Raw genomic sequence first — 12,515 nt, forward strand, 5'->3', positions numbered from 1 at the left:
AACAGTAGTTGCATATGGCACATTTTCCAGAAAAGTTCCAGTCTTTCTGTTGTAGCAGTTTCATATTTGACCTAATTTTTAAATTGTATAGGCAACATTTTCTTAATCCCACAAGTCTGATCTATGTGTCTCTGTAGGGTTGATTGTCCCGCTGAAGACATGGTTCTTCAGTGTCTGTTGACAATAATGTGACTCTGGCATCTGAGTTGACACTCACATAAAAACTTGCCCTGAAGCTATCAAAGCCTCCAAAACTCACCTGCTGCAGAGTATGTCACTTTGATTTATGAATTTTAACCAGAATGAACAAAGCAAAGGAAGGGACAGGAAATTTGGAACTGTACAAGGAAAATTCTATTCAATGACGTTTTTATGCTACTGTTTTATTAAAGGAGACAGCTTCAGTCACACATAGCACTACATATTTTAGTAGACAGCCCTCAGGTATCTACTGAATCTTGGGTCATTTTTTAATCTCTGGTTTTTTTTTCTTTTTAGTATAAAGAGAGGTGTCACTCCACTGATTACTAAAGCAGGACATATTCCCCTTTCCTAGAGAAATATTGTAAGTGAAGTTACATCATTTTTGGACATGTGGACCACATTCTAGGTGACAGCTCTCAGAGACACATCTTACATGTCATTGCAATAAAGGATGCCTCAGCTAGAGTAATCAAAGCTCCATCTCTGGCAGGCTGATCTTCTGTCAATTTCTTAGCCCAGTCTTGTCACACACTTGTCCAACTCCCTACTGTTTTCTAGTTTATTCCATCAAATATATGTAACTCATAACAAAGCTCCTATAGCAGTTAGTTATCATACTGCAAGTATCAATGCCTCATCAGAAGCATGGTCAGAGAATTACTATAATGTATGAGATTTTGCAAAGTACAGAACTAAAAAAGAAACTCTAAAAAAAAATGAAATTCTTCTGGTAGTAGAAACTTCTGCACTATTTACAATTTTTTTCTCCCTAATGTAGAAAAAAGTAAAGAGCTACTCAACACTTCAAATCTTTCCAATGTAGTGGTGTAGTCTTGTGTACTTAAGAGAGTTGTCTGTTTCTTTTTGGCCTTTTTATCCTATAAAATATGTCTTCTTCTTGTTCATGATGATATTATCATCTGTATTTATTTGAGCAATATATAGCCATTTCCTGTCAGAAATTTGAGAAATATGAAGTTCAAAATGTTGAATTTGTGAACACAGATTTGATTGCTATCTAGCATCTCTAATTCCCCATTCTGAGGAAATTTTTAATTATAAAATGAAGTCTTAGTGATTAGAAGTAGCAAATTCTTTCACTTAACAAAGGTTAAAATAATCCAGATGATAGTTTATAATTATTCTGGAGGGTTTTGAGAATTATATGAACAAAGGATTGTTATTTTTATTTGTCATCAACTTTGCTCCATCTCTCAAAACAATTATCACCACTATGCTCTGCTGAAACAGAAATACACATGCACACACACACACACGTATTTATTTTTTAGTAATATCAAATATTTGCTTTTAAATGGCTATATATTTTATGTTAGCATAGATATATTTTAAAAGATTAAAGTGATTATCTTTATTTTTATTTTTCTGCATATATAATTTGGTTTTGATTTATACTTTAACATTCATTGATTGTACGAATTAATACATCTCATTGTGATCATTACAAACACATGTACACCATTCATCAATCACATGCATTCCCCTTCTTTCATCTGAGAAGCCCTTGCCCCAGCACTCTGAACAGTCCCTATAGACCACTCTTAATTTCTGTGCATTCTCCCCTTTCCCCAACATCTCTTTATCTCTACTCTCCATTATTCCATTCCTTCCAAGATTGTTTACATATATGAATGAGACATGTACTATTTTTAATGTGGTCTGTTTCACTCAAAATAATATTTTTGAGTTCTATCCATTCTGTTGCAATTCACAGTTTCATTTTTTATGGGTGAGTAATATCCCATTATGTAAATATATTGCATTTGCCTTATCTAGCTATCTGCTTAAGGTTATTTGCCTCAGTTCTCATTTTGGCTATTAAGAGTAACCTGAACCCAAGAGTCATCCATCTGGTTCAAAGAACCCATTTCTCTTCTTCATTTTCAGCATTTGCGCAATTGCATTGTTTTTGTTGTTGCTGTTTTAGTTGTTTGTTGTTTGACTTTTGGTTCTTTGAATTATTTCTGTAACAGCCATTCTAATTAGAGTGAGACAATCACTCTTGGAGTTTTGACTTGCATTTTTCTGGTGATTTATGAAACTGAGCATTTTTCATGTATTTTTTAATCATTTGAAAATCTGTAAAGTATTTGATTGTTGCTTTATCCAGTATTGAAACTTTTTTGACATTTATCTTTTTCCATTTCCTTGTATATTCTGCATGTCAGATTTTCCAGTTACAAATATTTTCTTTCGACTGTTATTTCTTAAAGCTATTAATTATTTTACTTGCTGTAAAGAGACTTCTTAACTTGATACTATCCCATTTTTTTGTTTTCACCTTTACTGATTATTAAAACATTTCCACTTTGTTTTCTTATAGTAGTTTTTTAATTAGGTGTTTACAATTCAGGCCTTTGATCTGTTTTGAGTTTTTTTATTTATATGAGAATGGGCTGATGTTTCATTTCTCTGCATACAAACATCTCACTTAGAGCCATTCACTGAAAAGCCTGTCATTTCCCTAGCACGTGTTTTTCATAGTTTTATCTAAACTTGGTTGGTTGCATGAGTCTTTTGTCACTCTGGGTTCTTTTCCACTGTCAGTTTTTGTATCAGAACCATACTGGTTTTTGATGTTTGGTACTTATTGTGTGCTAGAAATAGAAACTAGGGTTGATGCATGCTAGGTAAAATGCTCTACTACTGAGTTCTAGTTCAGTTCTTAGTGTTTTGGCAAAGTTTCACTATGTACAGTTGGCCTTGAATTTGTAAAAGGTACCCATGGTTGCTCTTGAACTGAAGACCATTGTTTCTCCATCTCCAAGGTATTGATATTAACCAGGGTTGTGCCACCATGTCGGGTACTGATACCATAGAGTTTTATGTTTTATTAACTATAGCTTTCCAGATGTATTGAAGCTAGGTAATAAATACAATGATTTCATTTTTAGTGTTGTTATTCTTTATTATATTTTGTTTGATTTTATTTCCTCAGAATTACCTTGATTATTCTGTATGGATCTAAGTATTTTTTAAAGAAAACTATTGATGTTTTGATAGGAATTGCAATGAACACAAAAATCTGATGGAGTATCTCTCCATTTATTTGTGTCTTTCAGGGATGCTTTAGAGTTTGTAATACAGTAAACTTTTACTTCCTGTTATTTTTGTAAAAGAATTGCGGATACAATTGTTTTACTTTCCAGTACCTTCATTATTTATGCATAGAAATACTTTTATTAATTTTGGAAATGGCTTCTTAATTAGTTTCATTTGTAAATTATATAATTCATTTTAATGGCATATTTTGGTTTCTTATGTACAGAAATATACCATCTGAAACCCATGCGTAGCATAAATTCATTCTTTCCAACTGGAATGATCTTTGTCTATTTCTTTTGCCTAACTGCTATCAGTAAGACTTCTAGTTATGTATTAAGTAAGAATGCTAACGGTGATCAGCATTGTTTTGTTCTTTTTTTTTCCCCGGTGGACATATTTATTAATAGATCATCAACTTCTCCAAATCTACAGCTGGAATTTCTTCTTATTTCCATGCTGAGTTATGAACAGTGACAAAGCCAACCAGAGGCTACTCAAAGAGGACTAAGCTTTCATAGCTCACTTTCTTCTACATGCAGAATATAAATAGATGCACTCTAGAATGCACAATGGCTTTAGTCACTATGGAATTAAAATGGGATCTTGAAGAATGTAGACAAATCCTGATGAAGGAAGGACGAGCTGAGATGCTGTGCAACTGTCTAAGGGTTCCTGGTGCTGCATCTCGGTCACTAGCTCAATATTGCACTAACACCAAATGGAGATGCGGAAAACACACTAAGTTGACTTCGGGGTTGTAAACAGGAACCAAAAGGCAGGAAAATACTAAACATTGCTGAGAGCAGCCACCCCAGGAAGGACTTTACCTTCCAGGAGCTCTAGACTGGCACCACCCCCAGTGCTCACATGGCTGACTTTATCCTCTGTATTCCATTTGGCATAGCAAGTGGCAGTGTCTCCACTGCCTATGATAGTGATGCAACCCCTAGAAGTGGCTTTTACCACCTCATCCATGTGGGACTTGGTTCCCCTGGCAAAAGCTTCCCATTCAAAGACCCCAACAGGTCCATTCCAAACAATCTGCGTGGCTCCAGCCACAGCCTCAGCATATTTCTTGCTGCTCTCAGGACCACAGTCCAGGCCCATCCAGCTAGCAGGTATACCAGAGGCCACAGTAGCTTGGCCAGTCTTGGCATTCTCATCAAATTTGTCAGCAGTGACAAAGTCAACGGGCAAGGTAATCTTCACACCATTTTTCTGAACTTTAGCCATGAGATCTTTGACAATCTTGGCTCCTTCTTCATCAAACAGAGAAGTTCCGATCTCCATGCTGTTGAGCACCTTAAGGAAGGTAAAAGCCATTCCTGATGTGGGAGTGTCATATATCAATCTGTTGATTTCATTGGCTAAGCAATAAAGAAACTGCTAGGCCCATTGGATAGGCCCACCTTTAGGTGGGTGGAGTAAACAGAACAGAACGCTGGGAGGAAGAGGAAGTGAGGTCAGACTCCACAGCTCTCCTCTCCGGAGCAGACGCAAGAGAGACGCCATGCTACCTGCTCCAGGGAAGACGCACGCTATGAAGCTCCTACCCAGGATGGACTTAGGCTAGAATCTTCCCGGTAAGCGCACCTAGGGGCGCTACACAGATGATTAGAAATGGGCTAAATTAATATGTGAGAATTAGCCTAGAAGAGGCTAGATAGAGCTAAGGGCCAAGCAGTGTTTAAATGAATACAGTGTCCGTGTAATTATTTCGGGGCATAAGCTAGCCGAGCCGGGCAGGCGGCTGGGGTGTTTGGGGACGCAACCCTGCCGCCGCCCATATTACTACACATTCCACCACCAATGATCATCTCATTGACTTTGTCCAACATATTATTGATCAGCTGGATCTTGTCTGCAACTATAGCTCCTCCCAATATTGCCAGGAAGGGTCGTTCAGGACTCTCCAAAGCTTTGGCAAGTATGAGATTGGTTATTTGTTTTTGTATGTAACATTATCATTTTGAGCTATGTTCTTGTTACTGCTCTTTTTGTTGAGGGATTTGTTGTTTTTATGTAAATGGAGTCTTGCATCTTTTATTTATTTATTAAAATGATGATATTTTCTTTTGTCTGTTAATATATTTTATCAAGTTTATTGATATATACATCTTGAACCATCTTTGAATGCCACGAATGAGTCCCACTTGTTCAGGTGTATGAGCTCATAGGCAATTGGTTCTGTTTTAATGTATTGGATTGAGGACTTTTGCATCAATATTTATCAGAGATGTAATTTTCAGTTTTGTTGATATTGTGTACTTTGTTTAGTTTTAGAATTAGGATAGTCTAGTATCATTTTAAAAAGAGTTTGGCAAAGTTCCTGTCATTTCAAGTTTGGTAAGACTTTGATTTTATTTTCCAGCCATGAGCATATATCCTTTGCACTGGATAATGTTCCCCTTGATAATGGCTTTGTATTACTCATAGATGATCCCTGTGATCTTTAATGAATAGCCCAACAGTGACATCCTAGTATATTGTGAGTTCTGTCACTGTGCCCATCCTAGAAGGGGGAATAGAACCTTCTGTGATCTGTTTAGGGGTCTGTATTTGTCTTAGAGTGGGCCTATCTGGACACTTCCTTAGAGTTTATTTTTTAATTAAAGAACAGTGAATTTTAATCCATTCTGGTAAAGACAATGAAAGCTGGACTGAGAAGATGGTTCACTTAACAACATGCTTTCTGAACAAGCATGAGTTCCTAAGATAGGATTCCCCAATACCAACATAAAGCCAGAACTATGAGGTTGTACTTTACAGATTCAACTAAACACAGATTGAAAATAATTTGGGAATAAAAAGTGTGTGCATGCTAAGCATATTTTCATGTGTCACTGGTCTCTAAACCATATGGAATAAGAGTGGTATACTAAGCAAGTATATTTTCATTATATATTATAAACAGTCTGGAAATGATTGAATCCACATTGAAAAGTGCATGCAGGTGTGAAAATATTCCTGACATTGATAAAGAAAACCTGAGCATACATGGTTTCTAGTGTTAGGACTGGGAAATAAGTCACAATGGATAGCAAGAACAGCTAGACACACACATAATTATGTCTAGTTTTTATAAATAGCCATGCATATGCATTTCAAAATTGGTGTTTCATCTCTGATCATAGTTACCTTTTCTTGTCTTAGATTTGGAAACCAAACCCTGATACTTTTTTTTCTGAATGTTAGAAAGAGTCATCAAAATGTAAACTAATTATTTTTATTTAAAATACTCAAATACATTTATTTCTGTTCATTATGATATGACTCATCAATACTTTATTAAGCCTTTTATGGTAAATGAATTTTGATACAAAACTAGGTCCAAGAATCTATTCCTCACACAGATACAATATCATAATATTATAATATTATGACCTTTTTCTAAAAACCCAGGAAAATAAAAGTCTCAGAATGTTAGGGATAAGGTAGGGGAGATCTCAGAGATGGTACTGTCTGTCAACCTTTTAAAACATCTGTCCTTGTGTAAAACATATTCACAGCATACACAGGTTAATTCCATATCACCTCCCCTTTTCTGTCTAAAGAAAGTTTTAACTTAAACATACTAAAATTACATATAATAAAACAGGTATCAAGCAATAAAAAAGCTGCTTTGGGCCTATGGCAGCACAGAACATAGCAAGGCAGGAATTCCAAACAGAAATAGAGGGGAGAAAAGATGGAGTCAGGGAGACACTATGTAGTAATCCGACATTTGGGAACCTTACTGGTAAACCACAAACCTTGTTGTAAAATACAATATAATAGAAATGTTGGTTAATTTAAGGTATAAGAGCTAGCTAAAAAGATGCCTAAGCTATTGGCCTAGCATTGTTGTAATTAATACATTTTCTGTGTGATTATTTTAGGTCTGGGCAGCCAGGAAATTAGCAAAGAGCCTCCGTCTACATTCGTGAACTGGATTGCCTTTGGAAGCCATATGTGTGTCCTCGGCCTTTATTGTTCTAGAGGCTATATTGATGCCAGTGGTCTGTGCTGCACCCTATAGCTATGATGTTGCCCATAGGCTGTGCTACAACAGAGGGCTGTGTTGATATCCATAGTATGTACTGCTACCAGGAACCATGTTGAGGTTGGTGGCACACACTTATCCTCAAGATGAGGTAGATTTTTATAGTCCATTCTGTTGCCAGAAACTATGTGGAAATTCATGATCCATGATCCTGCTGACTGTAAAAGTCAAGGAAGCTACTTTTGCAGTGGCATCCATGACTGTAGACTCACAGATAAGAAAGAGGGACATAGAAGGTGTTTTAGCATTTCTATAACATTCAAGAGACACCATAACCATGGTAACTAAAGGAAAACAATTGGAGTGGCTTACAGTTTTAGAGATTTAGTTTATTATCACGGCAGGACATGACAGAGTGCAAGCAGACATGGTGTTGTAGAAGAAGCTGATAGTTCTGCATATTTATCTGTAGTCAAGAGGAAGTGAACTCTATCACTGGGCATAGCTTGAACATCAGAAACCTCAAAGTCCACCCCCACAATGACATTCCAACAAAGTCACACCTACTCTAACAAAGCCACAACTCCTAATAGTCCCACTCCTTGGGGGCCATTTTTTTTCCAAACCACCACAGAAGGCATCTGTGATGACCCCTTTCCCAACCCCACATCTTGAAACACAAGCACAAATCAGAGAGAGGAACCTGGAAGTGGTGCCGACTCTTTAAATTCTCAAAACCCTCCTGCAGTGACATATTTCTCCAGCAAGGCTACATCCCCTAAACCTATACCAAATAAAGCCACTAGCTGTGCCTAAAGTACGCAAATACCTGAGCTTTGGGGAACATCTTTATTCAAAACAGGATACTCCATTTTCTTTGAATTTTCTTTTTTTGTGTTCCTTTTTCTGGAATACTCATTTATTCATCCATTCATTGTGCTTTTACCTTCTCTTGGTATAAAATCCCTGCCTTGTCCATGCTAAGAAAGTACTATACCATGAAGCTACAAGCCTGACTCTAGGTCTGTTTCTAACTTTCCTGAGCAGGTTGAAGCTTCTCACTCAGTGGTTCTCAAACCTTAGGCATGAGATTATCTTTCAGGAGAAAACATTAACAGACATGAATAACCCTCTGAGGCAGGGAGATAGTGCAAGCACAGGCAAGAAAAGGAAACTCACAATGAATAAGCAAAAACTGACCAAAACAACCTGTCTGTAAATCAAAAGGATGGCAACTAATGATGCATACTCCTAGCCAATCACAACAAACCAGCAGTGACCTCCAGTTTCAAAAAGAGGAACCAAAAACCTTCCTGAGGTAGCTTAATTTCCCTATTCCAACAAGCCCCCTTTCCCAACCTTTTTACAATAAAGAGCTTCTGTATTGGAATCTGTCAGAGTCTATGTCATTGCCTCCATGAGAAATGGGGATAGCCCAACAGGAAGCAGCAGCAAGCCCACAACAACTACAACCCCGCCCCCCACGCATCTCCTGGGCTTCCTAACTGTCTCAAAGAAGAAAACCTTGTCTTGGCTGCTTTTTTATTAGTGGTTCACAAAAATCAACACCTACCTGATAATTTATTTTTTATCAGCCAGAAACCATAGCCTTTTACATCAGCATGTACATAACCTGCCCTCTCCTCCTTTTAAAACTCCGAGTACTCTTATTAATTGAGGCTTTTGAATGTAGGCAAGCTGTATCCACATTCCACTTCATAAATATGCCATAACATTAGCCAGGGACCACCTTCCTACACACACAGGGCAAAAAGAGGTTAATGTGTTTCAATACGTCTTCCCACACACTCAAATACCCCCATGTTCAGTGCTAACCACATGCTTGACTTCTGTGGTACTTGTCACTTCTCAGTGATTCTTCAAGTTAAGCATGCTTACTCTTCAACCAGGACCTCCTGCAGCCAAAGTGGATTGACCTCACTACGGTATATTTCATCAATTTTTAGTTTTCATCTGATTTTTCACTCACATATTTCCCTCTACATGCTCCTTATAGTTGAATTTGTAAAGCTTATTTTTTTTCATAAGATTTTAAGCAACTGAAAGGATATGTATATTTAATATAACTACTTTAAGTGGAGCGCATAATGATCATTGCACTGACCTAATAGTATTTGTCTTTTAGAATGGATTATATTTTATCCTCATATGTAGCTGTATATTGCAGGAATGAAAGTTTCTGCACACATTTTCATATAAAAACTTACCAAGAATTTCAGTAGTGACATTGTGGAGTTGGACTGCATGCATTATTAAAATGTTGATGCACTCACAAATGCTTTATTTATGAGACATCTCCTATTGGTATCAATCCAGCATAGAGTTTGTTATTAACTTAATAGTATAAGTATGTTACTTGCAATTACTCACACAAATTTGTTTAAACTGGTGAAAATGTTAAATTTTTTTAAATATTCGTCTATTTTACTTTTAAAATGTACGCTTTATTTTCTCCATACTATCAATAGGTTGAATTGTTCAAAAGATGAACTAATTTTGAGTTATCTTTTATTTCTAAAGACTTCTCGCTTGATTGTGGCATATTATCATTTAAAACAATTCATTTCCTAGTTGTTAGCTTTAAATTTGGATATTTATTAGGCAAAATATTTACTCTAAAACTAACATTTTACTCTTTTTGTGGATGTAGTTGTTGCTTTTATTTGTTTTGACCCATGCTTTCAGGTAGCTCATGCTGGCCTGGAGCTTGTTCTATAATGAGAACGAGTTTTAAATCTCGGATCCATTTCTCCCCATTTTCAGTGTCAGAATTATAGGTGTACATTACTACACTTAGCTGTCACTTCCTTTAAACATTTGGTACAACTGTTACACTTGCTTAGTTAAAAGAACTGAGATTTCCTTTCCAAACTAAAGTTCCAACTGTACTATCATTAGACATCTGTTTTGAATGCCAGTAGTTAAATTGTTGATCCGAACAATTATCTTAATCATTTATTAACAAAATAAGCTATTTTAAACTTACAATAAAGCATATTACATAACTTTTAACATGATGCTGAAAGAAACACCATAGGAGGCTTTGTTTGGAAGGCTCACAATATAATGAAGCGTCATCTTACCTGAGAATTATCCCATAGCTGAGTTCTGTCTATGCAAATTAATGACTATATAATTTCGTTGAGCTTTATACACACAAGATAATAGGATACATGTAAAATAGTGACAGAGTATTGCTCTAAATAAATTCTTGCATTTCCAGTAGTAGTTTAAAATCACCTCTAGAATAATGTTGTCATGTTTTAATAAAACAATAAAATACAATGATATAGAAAAAATAGGAATAATAGAATCTTCTAAGCATTAAATGAGGATTTGTTTCTCAATTTAGTTTCTAGAATCAGCTAGAAAATATATTAAGCATCAGCAATTCGTTTTAAATATGAATTATGGAAGGTGAAAATATTTCAAAATACGTCCATGAGAACTAAAATCCCTGGTGAAATTTCTAGCCAGAGAATACCTGGCAGGGCTTTCTGTAGGCTTATAACTGGCAGGTTCATTGGGCACTCTAGTAGAGCTGCTTCACCGTCTAAATTATGCATCAGAGTCAGGCAAAAGCAACCTTGCCATAAATTATGATGAATGTTTAAAAGGATAGACATGCTAATTAGCATTATTTATATCATATAAAATATTTATGTGAAAGTAGCATCCATAAATATATATAAGATTTTCAAATGTAATCTTATGAAAGTAAGACAGAAAGACAAATAACCTAGAAGACTCCTTAAAGCTACCTAAGATTTGTTGGTCATCAAGCGTCTAAAGGCTCCCAAGACAATACAGGCTCTTGACAGTCCTCATAGCTGTCAGACAGAACTAGTTGATACAGTCTTATTGCTGACGGTATCATACATCTTTGTTGTAAGAAACAGTGAAGTAAACCTGGAACTGAGCTAGATGTATCCTCCTCAATGGGTAGCTTGTCCAGCTTCCACAGTGCTATAATATACTATCTGTTGAAATCAAGAATCCTACCAAATATAATACCACCCTATCAGGTAAGATATACCCACCAAGGCCATAGTGACAAGACAATTATGGAAGAAGCCAACCATTCTCTGATTGTATTCGAGGTCTACTCCCTAGGAGGGAATCCATGCTTGGGTATATAAAACTAACCAAAAATCCCATGCCTGAGAAGTTCTTATTCCCTAGGTGGGAACTGACTGCCATGTTTAATTAAATTGGCATGGATCCAAAAGAAAAATTTTAACAAAAGCTATTTGATCTAAAAGCACAATCATTTTAATTCAGCAGGTCTTCAATTTGGCCAAATAATTTGCATTTTAACAAGATGTCAGACAATGAGCAGGTTGCTGTACCATTCTCCCTTTGAATAATTATTTCCATAAAATAATCCTTCCACAAGTGAGTTAAGTCAGATGTTTCAAAGGTGACTACAAGTCACTACAATTGCAGGAACTGATATAAGCTCTCTGTATTTTTCTTTACATGAGAAAATATCTGAGCAATTTTTTTAAAAATGATTAGATAATGTCAGGAAAATATTAGGAACATGACCTGGATCAAGAGAATCACTTGGATAGGAGAAACTCTTAAGAAAAAAAATAATTAAATAGTCAATGCCCTCCATCACTTCATGGTAAAATCACCATCACAGTTCATTATTTTAGTTAATAAAAATGTCTGAGTTTTATATATGCACAAAGAAAGACTGCTAATGCTGGGGGTTTTAGGAGTGTAGGTGATATAGTGATGGTATAAGCATACTAAATGCATGCTAGATTCCAGGAGAGCCTCAGGCTTTCTCTTTCAAGGAAGAACCTACCTGTTTATGTAGGTTAGCACGGAAATTACTTTATTAGTATTTGGTATGATCATTTACTTCTTTTAAAGTAAATTGCTTTAAAATTTCATCTTTATTCTTTTTATTTGTGTGTGTCTATATATGTAGGAGGACATGTATGTGTCGCACAGTACATATGTAGTAGTCAGTAGACAACTTTTAAGGGTTGTTTTTCTATTTCACCATGTGGGTCCCAAGAGTAGAATTCTGGTGACACATTGGTGGCAAGTGTGTTAACCCACCAAACCATCAATGGGCCCATACTAGGAAAAATATTTACTTCTTTTGAACTCTAACTATTCCCTTTAGTTTTAAGTTTTCTCTGGTTCTGAAATGAAGTTAACCCAAAATGACTTATTTTGGAACACCAAAGCAAAAATTGAATCCCAAATTATATATTATGGAATT

General features: G+C 35.9%; 1 pseudogene; it reads right to left on the minus strand.

The window, feature by feature from the left end:
• Positions 1-4,039: 4,039 nt before the first annotated feature.
• Positions 4,040-4,593, minus strand: LOC142846988 (phosphoglycerate kinase 1 pseudogene; annotated as a pseudogene).
• Between the last annotated feature and the right edge of the window lie 7,922 nt (positions 4,594-12,515).

The sequence above is a fragment of the Microtus pennsylvanicus genome, chromosome 3 (genome assembly GCF_037038515.1).
Source record: "Microtus pennsylvanicus isolate mMicPen1 chromosome 3, mMicPen1.hap1, whole genome shotgun sequence".
NCBI lineage: Eukaryota > Metazoa > Chordata > Mammalia > Rodentia > Cricetidae > Microtus > Microtus pennsylvanicus.